Consider the following 18,190-nt stretch of genomic DNA (forward strand, 5'->3'; position numbering starts at 1 on the left):
AGATGTCTACAAATGTGTATTGTCAGTGCCAGACATTGAATGATGTCAGCGAATAGACTAAAGATTGGTGGAGCTGTGCGACATAATTTTGCATGTGGTAGAGCACATTTTGAGCTGGGGTAGGGGGGAACTCTCTAGAGGCCGGCGGGACCGCCCCAGGGCCCCTCATGTTACAACGGTGTGTCTGACGTTGGGTGCGCACCACCACCGCCAGAGACACTACATTGTACTATGAGGGACCCAGTAGCAATGCCGTCAACCAAAAGCGAGCACACCCACCTCTTCAGACAAACAGCAGTCTCACGGGTGCTTGCGCCAAGTCGCGATACCACGGCCCCGTGTGGGGAGTTTGGCCATTTAGGGAGGTGTAAACATGTCGTATGCTGTACAATCAGCTGCAGCAAATTAGACATTAGAAAAGTAATTCACAGGCAAGAGCCTTTCATAGGAAAGCTAGGTGTCGGCCGGGCAAGGTGGGGCAAAAGATTTCGAAATCCAGTTGTGGTTCATTTTAATGAATGTTAGATCGTCAACATTTTGGGTAGCCAGACGAGTCCTTTTTTCGGTTAATATTGAACCTGCAGCACTGAATACTCTTTCTGATAGGACACTTGCTGCCGGGCAAGCAAGCTCCTGCAATGCATATTCTGCCAATTCTGGCCAGGTGTCTAATTTGGAGGCCCAGTAATCAAATGGGAATGACGGTTGAGGGAGAACATCGATAAGGGATGAAAAATAGTTAGTAACCATACTGGACAAATGTTGTCTCCTGTCACTTTCAATTGATGCAGCAGTACCTGTCCTGTCTGCGGTCATAGCAAAATCACTCCACAACCTGGTCAGAAAACCCCTCTGTCCAACGCCACTTCTGATGTGTGCACCCCTAACACTCCTAGTCTGCTGCCCCCTGGAGCTCGTGTGAGAACGATCACGTGCGCTGTGTGCTGGGAATGCCTGAAGCAAACGGTCAACAAGAGTTGATTGTTTGGTTGCTAATATTAGTTCCAAGTTCTCATGTGGCATAATATTTTGCAATTTGCCTTTATAGCGTGGATCAAGGAGGCAGGCCAACCAGTAATCGTCATCGTTCATCATTTTCGTAATGCGTGTGTCCCTTTTTAGGATACGTAAGGCATAATCCGCCATGTGGGCCAAAGTTCCAGTTGTCAAATCTCCGGTTGTGATTGGTTGAGGGGCAGTTGCAGGCAAATCTACGTCACTTGTGTCCCTCAAAAAACCAGAACCCGGCCGTGACACGCAACCAATTTCCTGTGCCCCCGGGAAAGGTTCGGCATTAAAAATATACTCATCCCCATCATCCTCCTCGTCCTCCACCTCCTCTTCGCCCGCTACCTCGTCCTGTACACTGCCCTGACCAGACAATGGCTGACTGTCATCAAGGCTTTCCTCTTCCTCTGGTGCAGACGCCTGCTCCTTTATGTGCGTCAAACTTTGCATCAGCAGACGCATTAGGGGGATGCTCATGCTTATTACGGCGTTGTCTGCACTAACCAGCCGTGTGCATTCCTCAAAACACTGAAGGACTTGACACATGTCTTGTATCTTCGACCACTGCACACCTGACAACTCCATGTCTGCCATCCTACTGCCTGCCCGTGTATCCTCCCACAAATAAATAACAGCACGCCTCTGTTCGCACAGTCTCTGAAGCATGTGCAGTGTTGAGTTCCACCTTGTTGCAACGTCTATGATTAGGCGATGCTGGGGAAGGTTCAAAGACCGCTGATAGGTCTGCATACGGCTGGCGTGTACAGGCGAACGTCGGATATGTGAGCAAAGTGCACGCACTTTGAGGAGCAGGTCGGAGAACCCAGGATAAGTTTTCAATAAGCACTGCACCACCAGGTTTAAGGTGTGAGCCAGGCAAGGAATGTGTTTCAGTTGGGAAAGGGAGATGGCAGCCATGAAATTCCTTCCGTTATCACTCACTACTTTGCCTGCCTCAAGATCTACTGTGCCCAGCCACGACTGCGTTTCTTGTTGCAAGAACTCGGACAGAACTTCCGCGGTGTGTCTGTTGTCGCCCAAGCACTTCATAGCCAATACAGCCTGCTGACGCTTGGCAGTAGCTGGCCCATAATGGGACAACTGGTGTGCAACAGTGTCATCTGCCGATGGAGTGGTTGGCAGACTGCGTTCTGTGGAAGAGCTGTAGCTTCTGCAGGAGGACGAGGAGGAGGAGGAGGAGGGGGTGCGAACGCCTACAGCCAACTGTTTCCTAGACCGTGGGCTAGGCACAACTGTCCCTAAATTGATGTCGCCTGTGGACCCTGCATCCACCACATTCACCCAGTGTGCCGTGATGGACACATAACGTCCCTGGCCATGCCTACTGGTCCATGCATCTGTAGTCAGGTGCACCTTTGTACTCACAGATTGCCTGAGTGCATGGACGATGCGCTGTTTAACATGCTGGTGCAGGGCTGGGATGGCTTTTCTGGAAAAAAAGTGTCGACTGGGTAGCTCGTATCGTGGTTCAGCGTACTCCATCAGGGCTTTGAAAGCTTCGCTTTCAACTAACCGGTAGGGCATCATCTCTAACGAGATTAGTCTAGCTATGTGGGCGTTAAAACCCTGTGTACGCGGATGCGAGGATAAGTACTTCCTTTTTCTAACCAGAGTCTCATGTAGGGTGAGCTGGACTGGAGAGCTGGAGATCGTGGAACTTTCGGGTGTGCCGGTGTACATGGCAGACTGAGAGACGGTTGGAGACGGTATTGTTTCCGCCGGTGCCCTAGATGCAATATTTCCTCCTACAAAACTGGTGGTTCCCTGACCCTGACTGCTTTTGGCTGGCAAAGAAACCTGCACAGATACTGCCGGTGGTGCAGAAAATGGTGGCCTTACAGTGACGGAAGGGATGTTGCGTTGCTGACTAGCTTCATTGGCCGAGGGTGCTACAACCTTGAGGGACGTTTGGTAGTTAGTCCAGGCTTGAAAATGCATGGTGGTTAAGTGTCTATGCATGCAACTAGTATTTAGACTTTTCAGATTCTGACCTCTGCTTAAGCTAGTTGAACATTTTTGACAAATGACTTTGCGCTGATCTGTTGGATGTTGTTTAAAAAAATGCCAGACTGCACTCTTCCTAGACTCGGATCCCTTTTCAGGGATTGCAGACTGAGCTTTAACCGGATGGCAACGCTGTGCTCCAACAGGTTTTGGCTTTGACACGCGTTTTGGGCCAGATACGGGCCCGGCAGATGGAACCTGTTGCGATGTTGATGCCTGCTGCGGCCCCTCCTCCACCTCCGCTTCTGAACTACTGCCGCCTGCACCCTGTTCCCCCAATGGCTGCCAATCGGGGTCAATAACTGGGTCATCTATTACCTCCTCTTCGAGCTCGTGTGCAACTTCGTCTGTGTCACTGTGTCGGTCGGTGGTATAGCGTTCGTGGCGGGGCAACATAGTCTCATCAGGGTCTGATTGTGGATCTGTACCCTGAGAGGGCAATGTGGTGGTCTGAGTCAAAGGAGCAGCATAGTACTCTGGCTGTGGCTGTGCATCAGTGCACTCCATGTCAGAATATACTTGTAATGGGCATGGCCTGTTAAATGTTTCACTTTCTAAGCCAGGGACGGTATGTGTAAAGAGCTCCATGGAGTGACCCGTTGTGTCGCCTGCTGCATCCTTCTCTCTTGTTGTAGTTTTTGCTGAGGAGGACAAGGAAGCGACTTGTCCCTGACCGTGAACATCCACAAGCGACACGCTGCTTTTACATTTACCAGTTTCGGAAGAGGAGGCAAAAGAGCTAGAGGCTGAGTCTGCAATGTAAGCCAAAACTTGCTGTTGCTGCTCCGCCTTTAAAAGCGGTTTTCCTACTCCCAGAAAAGAGAGCGTTCGAGGCCTTGTGTAGCCTGACGACGAAACTGGCTCCACAGCTCCAGACTTAGGTGGAATATTTTTATCCCCACGACCACCTGATGCTCCACTACCACTACCATCATTACCAGCTGACAATGAACGCCCACGACGACCTCTTGCACCAGACTTCCTCATTGTTTTAAAATCTTAACCAAAGTAACTTTATTTGTTGCTGTCAAACAACTTACACGGTGAGCTATAACTTCAGTATGATTTCAATATCCCTTAACAGGTTGGTGAGACCACAAGGAAAATCAGGCACAATGTTACACACTCTGTTTTCTGTGGCACAAAATCACAGAGATGACACACACGCAGGACTGTCACTCAAGCACTAATGTCAATATTAATCTCCCACCTAATTTATTTTTTTTTTTTTCTCAGGGAGACTTTAGAAACCAAATAATATTAAAAAAAAAAAAAAAAAAAAGGCTTTCTATGGCCCACAATTAGAGAGAGAGAGGTGGCACACCCAGGAGTCAAGACTGGCACACAAGCTGAAAGGGCAATATTACTCTCCCACTGTTTTTTTATGTATTTTTTGTTTTTTAAGGGAGACTTTAGAAACCCAATAATATTTAAAAAAAAAAATAAATAGGCTTTCTATGGCCCACTGAATGAGAGGGAGAGAGGTGGCACACCCAGGAGTCAAGACTGGCACACAAGCTGAAAGGGCAATATTACTCTCCCACTGTTTTTTTATGTTTTTTTTTTTTTTTTTCAGGGAGACTTTAGAAACCAAATAATATTAAAAAAACCAAAAAAAAAAATAGCCTTTCTATGGCCCACTGAATGAGAGAGAGAGGTGGCACACCCAGGAGTCAAGACTGGCACACAAGCTGAAAGGGCAATATTACTCTCCCACTGTTTTTTTATGTATTTTTTGTTTTTTAAGGGAGACTTTAGAAACCCAATAATATTTTAAAAAAAAAATAAATAGGCTTTCTATGGCCCACTGAATGAGAGGGAGAGAGGTGGCACACCCAGGAGTCAAGACTGGCACACAAGCTGAAAGGGCAATATTACTCTCCCACTGTTTTTTTATGTTTTTTTTTTTTTTTTCAGGGAGACTTTAGAAACCAAATAATATTAAAAAAACCAAAAAAAAATTAGCCTTTCTATGGCCCACTGAATGAGAGAGAGAGGTGGCACACCCAGGAGTCAAGACTGGCACACAAGCTGAAAGGGCAATATTACTCTCCCACTGTTTTTTTATGTATTTTTTGTTTTTTAAGGGAGACTTTAGAAACCCAATAATATTTAAAAAAAAAAATAAATAGGCTTTCTATGGCCCACTGAATGAGAGGGAGAGAGGTGGCACACCCAGGAGTCAAGACTGGCACACAAGCTGAAAGGGCAATATTACTCTCCCACTGTTTTTTTATGTATTTTTTGTTTTTTAAGGGAGACTTTAGAAACCCAATAATATTTTTTAAAAAAAATAAATAGGCTTTCTATGGCCCACTGAATGAGAGGGAGAGAGGTGGCACACCCAGGAGTCAAGACTGGCACACAAGCTGAAAGGGCAATATTACTCTCCCACTGTTTTTTTATGTATTTTTTGTTTTTTAAGGGAGACTTTAGAAACCCAATAATATTTAAAAAAAAAATAAATAGGCTTTCTATGGCCCACTGAATGAGAGGGAGAGAGGTGGCACACCCAGGAGTCAAGACTGGCACACAAGCTGAAAGGGCAATATTACTCTCCCACTGTTTTTTTATGTATTTTTTGTTTTTTAAGGGAGACTTTAGAAACCCAATAATGTTTAAAAAAAAAAATAAATAGGCTTTCTATGGCCCACTGAATGAGAGGGAGAGAGGTGGCACACCCAGGAGTCAAGACTGGCACACAAGCTGAAAGGGCAATATTACTCTCCCACTGTTTTTTTATGTTTTTTTTTTTCAGGGAGACTTTAGAAACCAAATAATATTAAAAAAACCAAAAAATAAATAGGCTTTCTATGGCCCACTGAATGAGAGAGAGAGGTGGCACACCCAGGAGTCAAGACTGGCACACAAGCTGAAAGGGCAATATTACTCTCCCACTGTTTTTTTATGTATTTTTTGTTTTTTAAGGGAGACTTTAGAAACCCAATAATATTTAAAAAAATAAATAAATAGGCTTTCTATGGCCCACTGAATGAGAGGGAGAGAGGTGGCACACCCAGGAGTCAAGACTGGCACACAAGCTGAAAGGGCAATATTACTCTCCCACTGTTTTTTTTATGTATTTTTTGTTTTTTAAGGGAGACTTTAGAAACCCAATAATATTTAAAAAAATAAATAAATAGGCTTTCTATGGCCCACTGAATGAGAGGGAGAGAGGTGGCACACCCAGGAGTCAAGACTGGCACACAAGCTGAAAGGGCAATATTACTCTCCCACTGTTTTTTTATGTATTTTTTGTTTTTTAAGGGAGACTTTAGAAACCCAATAATATTTTAAAAAAAAAATAAATAGGCTTTCTATGGCCCACTGAATGAGAGGGAGAGAGGTGGCACACCCAGGAGTCAAGACTGGCACACAAGCTGAAAGGGCAATATTACTCTCCCACTGTTTTTTTATGTTTTTTTTTTTTTTTTCAGGGAGACTTTAGAAACCAAATAATATTAAAAAAACCAAAAAAAAAAAATAGCCTTTCTATGGCCCACTGAATGAGAGAGAGAGGTGGCACACCCAGGAGTCAAGACTGGCACACAAGCTGAAAGGGCAATATTACTCTCCCACTGTTTTTTTATGTATTTTTTGTTTTTTAAGGGAGACTTTAGAAACCCAATAATATTTAAAAAAATAAATAAATAGGCTTTCTATGGCCCACTGAATGAGAGGGAGAGAGGTGGCACACCCAGGAGTCAAGACTGGCACACAAGCTGAAAGGGCAATATTACTCTCCCACTGTTTTTTTATGTATTTTTTGTTTTTTAAGGGAGACTTTAGAAACCCAATAATATTTTAAAAAAAAAATAAATAGGCTTTCTATGGCCCACTGAATGAGAGGGAGAGAGGTGGCACACCCAGGAGTCAAGACTGGCACACAAGCTGAAAGGGCAATATTACTCTCCCACTGTTTTTTTATGTATTTTTTGTTTTTTAAGGGAGACTTTAGAAACCCAATAATATTTAAAAAAAAAAATAAATAGGCTTTCTATGGCCCACTGAATGAGAGGGAGAGAGGTGGCACACCCAGGAGTCAAGACTGGCACACAAGCTGAAAGGGCAATATTACTCTCCCACTGTTTTTTTATGTTTTTTTTTTTTTTTTCAGGGAGACTTTAGAAACCAAATAATATTAAAAAAACAAAAAAAAAAATAGCCTTTCTATGGCCCACTGAATGAGAGAGAGAGGTGGCACACCCAGGAGTCAAGACTGGCACACAAGCTGAAAGGGCAATATTACTCTCCCACTGTTTTTTTATGTATTTTTTGTTTTTTAAGGGAGACTTTAGAAACCCAATAATATTTTTTTAAAAAAATAAATAGGCTTTCTATGGCCCACTGAATGAGAGGGAGAGAGGTGGCACACCCAGGAGTCAAGACTGGCACACAAGCTGAAAGGGCAATATTACTCTCCCACTGTTTTTTTATGTATTTTTTGTTTTTTAAGGGAGACTTTAGAAACCCAATAATATTTAAAAAAAAAAATAAATAGGCTTTCTATGGCCCACTGAATGAGAGGGAGAGAGGTGGCACACCCAGGAGTCAAGACTGGCACACAAGCTGAAAGGGCAATATTACTCTCCCACTGTTTTTTTATGTATTTTTTGTTTTTTAAGGGAGACTTTAGAAACCCAATAATATTTAAAAAAAAAAATAAATAGGCTTTCTATGGCCCACTGAATGAGAGGGAGAGAGGTGGCACACCCAGGAGTCAAGACTGGCACACAAGCTGAAAGGGCAATATTACTCTCCCACTGTTTTTTTATGTTTTTTTTTTTTTTTTTCAGGGAGACTTTAGAAACCAAATAATATTAAAAAAAGCAAAAAAAAAAATAGCCTTTCTATGGCCCACTGAATGAGAGAGAGAGGTGGCACACCCAGGAGTCAAGACTGGCACACAAGCTGAAAGGGCAATATTACTCTCCCACTGTTTTTTTAGGTATTTTTTTTTTTTTCAGGGAGACTTTAGAAACCAAATAATATTAAAAAAATAAATAAAATAAATAGGCTTGCTATAGCCCACTGAATGAGAGATAGCACACACAGCAGTGACACACAAGCCCTGACTGAGGCCAATATTTTTCTCCCACTGATTGATGTAGTGTTTTTGTGTTGAGGTAGAATTTAGAACACAAATCACGGAAAAAATAAATAGGCTTTCTATGGCCCACTCAGTGAGAGATGGCACACACAGGGATGGTACTGTAGCAGAAATGCCAATCTTAATCTCCCACAAAAAAAACAAAAAAAAAACAGGGACTGTCCTACAATTACTATCTCCCTGCAGTAATCTAAGCCAGGTATGGCAGGCAGCAATAGGAGTGGACTGATGCACAAATTAAATAAAAAGTGTGGACAAACAAAAAAGATAGCTGTGCAGAAAGGAAGGAACAAGAGGATATGTGCTTTGAAAAAAGCAGTTGGTTTGCACAGTGGCGTACACACAGCAATACAGCTATCACGGAGCCTTCTAGGGCAGCCCAATGAGCTACAGCGCTGAGGGGAAAAAAAAAAAAAAATAGCTTCCACAGTCCCTGCACACCGAAGGTGGTGTTGGACAGTGCAAATCGCTGCAGCACAAGCGGTTTGGTGGTTAGTGGACCCTGCCTAACGCTCTCCCTGCTTCTGACGAAGCGGCAGCAACCTGTCCCTAAGCTCAGATCAGCAGCAGTAAGATGGCGGTCGGCGGGAACGCCCCTTTATAGCCCCTGTGACGCCGCAGACAGCAAGCCAATCACTGCAATGCCCTTCTCTAAGATGGTGGGGACCAGGATCTATGTCATCACGCTGCCCACACTCTGCGTTCACCTTCATTGGCTGAGAAATGGCGCTTTTCGCGTCATTGAAACGCGACTTTGGCGCGAAAGTCGCGTACCGCATGGCCGACAAGCACAGGGGTCGGATCGGGTTTCATGAGACGCCGACTTAGCCAAAAGTCGGCGACTTTTGAAAATGATCGACCCGTTTCGCTCAACCCTAGTAGGGACTTCAGAAGAAGTGGACGAAGCAATTGACACCACAGGAGCGTCACCATGAATTCCCTGACAACCCCAACTTGACACAGACATAGCTTTCCAATCCAGGACTGGATTATGAGTCTGCAACCATGGCAGACCCAACACGACCACATCATGCAAATTATGCAATACAAGAAAGCGAATCACCTCCTGATGAACAGGAGTCATGCACATGGTCACTTGTGTCCAGTACTGGGGTCTATTCGTAGCCAATGGTGTAGAATCAATTCCCCTTAGTGGAATAGGGAATTTTAAAGGCTCCAAATCAAAACCACAGCGCCTGGCAAATGACCAATCCATCAGACTCAGGGCAGCACCTGAATCTACAAAAGCGTTAACCGGGTACGATGACAGGGAACAAATCAGGGTAACAGACAAAATGAACTTAGGCTGTAAAGTACCAATGGTGACAGATTTATCAACCTTCTTTTTGCGCTTAGAGCATGCTGAGATAACATGAGCTGAGTCACCACAGTAAAAGCACAACCCATTTTGCCGTCTATAAATTTGCCGTTGACTTCTGGTCAGAATTCTATCACATTGCATAGATTCAGGTGTCTGTTCAGAAGACACCGCCAAATGGTGCACAGGTTTGCACTCCCGCAAACGCCGATCAATCTGAATGGCCAGAGTCATTGACTCACTCAGACCTGCAGGCGTAGGAAACCCCACCATGACATTCTTAATGGCTTCAGAAAGACCTTCTCTGAAATATGCAGCCAAGGCACACTCATTCCACTGAGTAAGCACCGACCATTTCCGAAATTTCTGGCAATACACCTCTGCTTCATCCTGCCCCTGCGAGAGGGCCAATAACGCTTTTTTAGCCTGGTTCTCAAGATTAGGTTCCTCATAGAGCAATCCAAGGGCCAGAAAAAACGCATCTACACTAAGCAATGCAGGATCCCCTGGCTCCAATGCGAAAGCCCAATCTTGAGGGTCACCACGCAAGAAGGAAATGATAATCTTAACTTGCTGAACGGCATCACCAGAGGAACGAGGTTTCAAAGAAAGAAACAATTTACAATTGTTCTTAAAATTCTAGGAACTCCAGAAAACAACTCCGGAACAGGTATTCTAGGCTCAGACATAGGACTGTGACAAACAAAATCCTGAATACTTTGAACCCTAGCAGCAAGATTATCCAGACTAGAAGCCAAGCTCTGGACATCCATGTCAGCAGCTGAACTCAGAGCCACACCAAGATTAAGAGGAGGAGAGAAGCTAGCCACAGCAGCTAGACACACGGCAAGAACACACACAAAAAAAAAAATTCTCAAGGCTTCTTTTCTCCTGCTTCTGCCATGCAATTAACACTTTCCAGGCCAGCTGTACTGTAATGATCCTTAGTGGCTGAGGATCACAAATAGACCAACAAGTGGATAAACTTAGGACAAGCTCTAGTGAGATGGTAACTGGACTGATCGCAAATCTGAACCTATCCAACACAACTAGAGGTAGCTGGTGAACGTGCCTGAAATTCCTAGATGTCCTGAGCCAGCCTGAGGAACTAACTACCCCTAAAGAGAAATAAAGACCTAGCTTGCCTCCAGAGAAATAATCCCCAAAGATATAGAAGCCCCCAACAAATATTAACGGTGAGGTAAGAAGAAGGCACATACATAGGGATGAAATCAGATTCAGCAAAAGAGGCCCACTAGTACTAGAAAGCAGAAAATAGAGCAGGGGTCTATGCGATCAATAAAAAACCCTACAAAATATCCATCCTGAGATTTCAAGAACCCACACACCAACTAACGGTGTGTGGTGAGAAACTCAGTCCACTAGAGCAACCAGCAAGCGAGGGAATCACATTTTTAGCAAGCTGGACAAAAAAACATGATACACATTACTGATCAAAAAATGAGCAAAGAAAACTTAGCTTGGCCTGGATGGACTGGGAGCAAGGTAGTCAGAAGGAATCTGAGTAGCACTGATTACATCGACAGCCGGCGACAAGTGGAAGTAAAACAGAGCTATATAGGAACCTCCCAGAGGATAACGAACCAGCTGATAGCCAGAGACCAGCAGGAAAACAAACAAGGCCACTAGGGGGAGCCCAAAGCGAAAGTAACTCCATACCACCAGTGACCACAAGAGGGAGCCTGAAAACAGAGTTCACAACAGTAGCCCCCTTAGAGTATAATGCAACCTCCTCATAAGGCATACCTCCCATAGAATATACTGTAGCCCCCTCATAGGGCATAGTACAGCTCCCCTCATATAGTATGATGTAGCCCCCTGAGAAAATAATGCAGCCCCCACATATAATATAATGGAGCCTTTCCACAAAATATAATGGAGACCCCTCAGAGTATAATGCAACCCACTCATAAGGCAGCCCTTCATAGAATATATTGTAGCCCCCTAATAGGGCATAATGCAGCTCCCCTCATATAGTTTGATGTAGCCCCCTAAGAGAATAATGCAGCCCCCCCAGAATTATAATGTAGCCCCCTCATAGGGTATAACCAGCCCCCCTGAAAGGGTATTATGCAGCCCCCCTCCATCACCATCATTGTTCTCCCCCTCCACCCCATCATTGTACGCATCACCACCTCCATCATTATCTTCTCACTCACCACCTCCATCATCGCCTCCTCCCCATCACCATTGTCCTTTCCACCACTACCATCTTTGTCCTTTACACCACAACCATCATTGATTTCTCCCCCACCACCCCCATCATTTCCTATTCCAACACCTCCATCATTGCCTCCCCCCACCACCATCATTGTCCTTTCCACCACAACCATTGTTGCTTTCTCCCCCACCATCCCATCATTGCCCATTCCACCACCTCCATCATTGCCTCCCCCACCATCATCATTGCCTCCCCACCACCATCATTGCTTTCTCCCCCATCACCCCATCATTTCTCATTCTACCATTATCATCATTGCCTCCCCCACCACTATCATCATTGCCTCCACCACCACATCATCATCATAGCCTCCACCACCATCATCATTGCCTCCCCCACCACCATCATCATTGCCTCTCCCACCACCACCATCATTGCCTCCCCCACCACCATCATTGCCTTCTCCCCCACCACCCCTATCACCCACATCATTGCCAATCTCCAATATCTCCAATACACACACACAACACCACTATCACACATACAGCACCACACACAGACAGCACCTCACCACTCTCTCTCACACACACACACACACACACACACACACACACAAAGCACCGCACCTCACCACATACACTCACAGCCGCACACAGGCAGGCAGAGACACACACAGCACTCACCTCTCCACATGTTCCCAGCAGCCGCAGCACATTCTGGCAGCTTTCTCTCTGAAATAGCCATGCTGAGTCTGCCTGCACAGACAGGAAGTGCTGGGCAGGCAGGAAGGCATCGGATCCCTGCAGCTGTGCTCCGGTCCCAAGCTGCAGGGATCACAATCAGGGTTGGCCACCCTTTAGCGGCCCACCTCCAGGGCTCCGATTCTGCAGCACCGGCGGGCAGAGTTAGCCTCCGCCTGCGGCTAATGCTGCCCGCTATTAAAGTGAAATGATATTCACTCCTCTCCATGCCCATGACCTCCTGCCATGACTAGGTCTCAGAGATCACTGTGTGTTGCATGTGAGTGATGTCATGATGTGCCACACATTGTGACTTCCAAGACCTGGTTGCAGCTGGAAATCTGTTCAACTGTTTCCTATTAAGCTCAATAAAGAGATCTGCAAATGCACAGTCACATATCTATTAACAGCAGTTACAGAATGGGTGGAGGGGTGAGGGAACACCTACGTTTAAAATAGGTGTTGATTCTCGTGGTACAATGCACAACTTTATGCTGTGGATATGCCGAAATGTCTAATATGAGAATACCGCTTTTATATACTGAAATTACAATACCAACAATGTAAAGTTGTGGAATTACTGTATGCACTGGGGCAAAAAGATCTGCTGTTGGCAGATCCCATTGTCATTGCCTACCATTGCTTCCTATTAATCCCAGCTAACAATGTAATATAACTACTTGTACACACAATTATCACATCTACCTATCTTTATACTTTATTTTCTTTTAATTTTTCTTGGGCAGCATGGTGGCTCAGTGGTTAGCTCGGCAGCACTGGAGTCCTGGGTTCAAACCCCACCAAGGACAAAATCTGCAAAGAGTTTGTATGTTCTCTCCGTGTTAGCGTGGGTTTCCTTCGGTTTCCTCCCACATTCCAAAGACATACTGATAGGGAATTTAGATTGTGAGCCCCATATGGGACAGCAATGTTAATGGGTGCAAACTGTAAAGCGCTGCAGAATATGTTAGCGCTATATAAAAATAAAGATTATTATTATTTATTATTTCTTTATGTATGCTTAGGTATACATGTTTTAATTTATGCAATTTCTGATTGAGTTAGGATATTCTAAGTGAGGCTGTATTCCCACATCCTAAAATATCAGCCTCACTAAAAAATGATAGTGTTGGCCCCCTTAAAAATAGTCTGGGTGAAATGGTTGATGAGGATGAGGAAAAAGCCAATATGCTAAATGACTGTTTTTCATCATTATTTACACAAGAAAATTCCATGGCAGACAATATTATCAGTGATAACAAAAATTCCCCATTAACCCCTTTCTGACATTGGACGTACTATCCCGTCGAGGTGGGGTGGGCCCGTATAACCACCGACGGGATAGTACGTCCAGCGCGATCGACCGCGCTCACGGGGGGAGCGCGGCTGATCGCGGCCGGGTGTCAGCTGACTATCGCAGCTGGCATCTGGCACTATGTGCCAGGAGCAGTCACGGACAGCCCCCGGCACATTAACCCCAGGCACACTGCGATCAAACATGATCGCAGTGTGCCGGCGGTATAGGGAAGCATCGCGCAGGGAGGGGTCTCCCTGCGTGCTTCCCTGAGACCCCCGGAGCAATGCGATGTGATCGCATTGCTCCAAGGGTCTCTTACCTCTTCCTCCCTGCGGCAGGCCTGGATCCAAGATGGCCACGGCATCCGGGTCTTGCAGGGAGGTGGCTTCACAGCGCCTGCTCAGAGCAGGCGCCGGGAAGCCTCCAGGATCTGTGCACTTCAGATCGCCGATCTGACACAGTGCACAGCAAAGTGTCAGATCGGCGATCTTACACTATAACATCATGCCCCCCTGGGGCAATGTTATAGTGTAAAAAAAAAAAAATCACATGTGTAAAAAAAAAAAAAAAATCCCCCCAAAAATGCAAAAATATATATATACTGTATATATTGTTCCTATAAATACATTTCTTTAAATAAAAAAAACAATAAAAGTACACATATTTAGTATCACCGCGTCCATAGCTACCCGAGCTATAAAACGGTCCCACTAGTTAACCCCTTCAGTTAACACCGTAAAAAAAAAAACGAGGCAAAAAACAACGCTTTATCATCATACCACCACATAAAAAGTAGAATAACACGCGATCAAAAAGACAGATATAAATATCCATGGTACTGCTGAAAATGTCATCTTGTCCCACAAAAAATGAGATGCCATACAGCATCATCAAAGAAAAAGTAAAAAGTTATAGTCCTCAGAACAAAGCGATGCAAAAATAATTATTTTTTCTATAAAATAGTTTTTATCGTATAAAAGCACCAAAACATAAAAAAATGATATAAATGAGGTATCACTGTAATCGTACTGACCCGAAGAATAAAACTGCTTTATCCATTTTCCCAAATGCTGAACGGTATAAACGCATCCCCCAAAAGAAATTAATGAATAGCTGGTTTTTGGTCATTCTGCCTCACAAAAATCTGAATAAAAAGCGATCAAAAAATGTCACGTGCCCGAAAATGTTACCAATAAAAACGTCAACTCGTCCCGCAAAAAACAAGACCTCAATTGACTCTGTGGACCAAAATATGGAAAAATTATAGCTCTCAAAATGTGGTAATGCAAAAAATATTTTTTGCAATAAAAAGCGTCTTTCAGTGTGTGACGGCTGCCAATCATAAAAATACGCTAAAAAACCCACTATAAATGTAAATCAAACCCCCCTTCATCACCCCCTTAGTAAGCAAAAAATTAAAAAAAAATGTATTTATTTCCATTTTCCCATTAGGGTGAGGGTTAGGGCTAGGGTTAGGGCTAGGGATAGGGCTAGGGTTAGGGTTAGGGCTAGGGTTAGGGTTAGGGCTAGGGTTAGGGTTAGGGTTAGGGCTAGGGTTAGGGCTAGGGCTAGGGTTAGGGTTAGGGTTGGGGCTAGGGTTAAGGCTACAGTTAGGGTTGAGGCTAAAGTTAAGGTTAGGGTTGGGGATAAACTTAGGGTTAGAGTTTGGATTACATTTACGGTTGGAAATAGGGTTGAGATTAGGGTTAGGGGTGTGTCAGGGTTAGGGGTGTGGTTAGGGTTACTGTTGGGATTAGGGTTAGGGATGTGTTTGGTTTAGGGTTTCCGTTATAATTGGGGGTTTTCACTGTTTAGGCACATCAAGGGCTCTCCAAAAGCAACATGGCGTCCGATCTCAATTCCAGCCAATTCTGCGTTGAAAAAGTAAAACCGTGCTCTTTCCCTTCTGAGCTCTCCCGTGCGCCCAAACAGGGGTTTACCCCAACATATGGGGTATCCGCGTACTCAGGACAAATTGGACAACAACTTTTGAGGTCTAATTTCAACTCTTACCCTTGGAAAAATAGAAAACTGGGGGCTAAAAAATAATTTTTGTGGAAAAAAAGGATTTTTTATTTTCACTGCTCTACGTTATAAACTGTAGTGAAACACTTGGGGGTTCAAAGTTCTCACCACACATCTAGATAAGTTCCTTGGGGGATCTAGTTACCAATATGGAGTCAGTTGTGGGGGGTTTCTACTGTTTAAGTACATTAAGGGCTCTGCAAACACAATGTGATGCCTGCAGACCAATCCATCTAAGTCTGCATTCCAAATGATGCTCCTTCCCTTCCGAGCTCTGCCATGCGCTCAAACGGTGGTTCCCCCACATATGGGGTATCAGCATACTCAGGACAAATTGGACAACAACTTTTGGCGTCTAATTTCAACTGTTACCCTTGGAAAAATACAAAACTTGGGGCTAAAAAATAATTTTTGTGGAAAAAAAATAATTTTTATTTTCATGGCTCTGCGTTATGAACTGTAGTGAAACACTTGGGGGTTCAAAGCTCCCAACACATCTACATGAGATCCTTAGGGGGTCTGCTTTCCAAAATGGTGTCACTTGTGGAGGGTTTCAATGTTTAGGCACATCAGTGGCTCTCCAAATGCTACATGGCGTGCCATCTCAATTCCTGTCAATTTTGCATTGAAAAGTCAAACGGCGCTCCTTCCCTTCCGAGCTCTCCCATGTGCCCAAAAATTGGTTAACCCCCACATCTGGGATATCAGCGTACTCAGAACAAATTGTAAAACAACTTTTGGGGTCCAATTTCTTCTCTTACCCTTGGGAAAATAAAAAAATTGGGGGCGAAAATATCATTTTTGTGAAAAAATATGATTTTTTATTCTTACGGCTCTGCATTATAAACTTCTGTGAATCACTTAATGGGTCAAAGTGCTCACCACACATCTAGATAAGTTCCTTAGGGGGTCTACTTTCCAAAATGGTGTCACTTGTGGGGGTTTCAATGTTTAGGCACATCAGGGGCTCTCCAAACGCAACATGGCGTCCCATCTCAATTCCTGTCAATTTTGCATTGAAAAGTCAAACGGCGCTCCTTCCCTTCCGAGCTCTCCCATGTGCCCAAACAGTGGTTTACCCCCACATATTGGGTATCAGCGTACTCAGGACAAATTGTCCAACAACTTGTGTGGTCCAATTTCTTCTCTTACCCTTGGGAAAATAAAAAATTGGGGGCGAAAAGATCATTTTTGTGAAAAAATATGATTTTTTATTTTTACGGCTCTGCATTATAAACTTCTGTGAATCACTTAATGGGTCAAAGTGCTCACCACACATCTAGATAAGTTCCTTATGGGGTCTACTTTCCAAAATGGTGTCACTTGTGGGGGGTTTCAATGTTTAGGCACATCAGGGGCTCTCCAAACGCAACAAGGCCGTCCCATCTCAATTCCAGTCAATTTTGCATTGAAAAGTCAAATGGCGCTCCTTCGCTTCCGAGCTCTACCATGCGCCCAAACAGTGGTTTACTCCCACATATGGGGTATCGTCGTACTCAGGACAAATTGTACAACAACTTGTGTGGTCCATTTTTTCCTTTTACCCTTGGTAAAATAAAACAAATTGGAGCTGAAGTAAATTTTTTGTGAAAAAAGTTAAATTTTCATTTTTATTTAAACATTCCAAAAATTTCTGTGAAACACATGAAGGGTTAATAAACTTCTTGAATGTGGTTTTGAGCACCTTGAGGGGTGCAGTTTTTAGAATCGTGTCATACTTGGTTATTTTCTATCATATAGACCCTTCAAAATGACTTAAAATGAGATGTGGTCCCTTAAAAATCATGGTGTTTTAAAAATGAGAAATTGCTGGTCAACTTTTAACCCTTATAACTCCCTAACAAAAAACATTTGGCTCCAAAATTGTGCTGATGTAAAGTAGACATGTGGGAAATGTTACTTATTAAGTATTTTGTGTGACATATCTCTGTGATTTTATTGCATAAAAATTCAAATTTGAAAATTGCAAAATTTTCAAAATTTTTGCCAAATTTCTGTTTTTTCACAAATAAACACAGGTAATATCAAAGAAATGTTATCACTATCATGAAGTACAATATGTCGCAAGAAAACATTGTCAGAATCACTGGGATCCGTTGAAGCGTTCCAAAGTTATAACCTCATAAAGGGACAGTGGTCAGAATTGTAAAAATTGGCCCTGTCATTAACGTGCAAACCACTCTTGGGGGTAAAGGGGTTAAATGTCACCTGCTTAACCCAGCAGGAAGTTTGGCGGTGTCTAAAAATCACTAAAATTGACAAAACTCCGGGCCCGGATGGGATACACCCCCGAGTACTGCAGGAATTAAGTACAGTCATTGATAGACCATTATTTTTAATCTTTAAAGATTCTATAAAAACGGGGTCTGTACCACAGGACTGGCGTATAGCAAATGTGGTGCCAATATTTAAAAAGGGGACAAAAGCTGTACTCGGAAATTATAGGCCAGTACGTCTAGCCTCTACTGTGGGTAAAATCCTGGAG

The sequence above is a fragment of the Ranitomeya variabilis genome, chromosome 2, assembly GCF_051348905.1.
Source record: "Ranitomeya variabilis isolate aRanVar5 chromosome 2, aRanVar5.hap1, whole genome shotgun sequence".
In the NCBI taxonomy this organism is placed as follows: Eukaryota; Metazoa; Chordata; class Amphibia; order Anura; family Dendrobatidae; genus Ranitomeya; species Ranitomeya variabilis.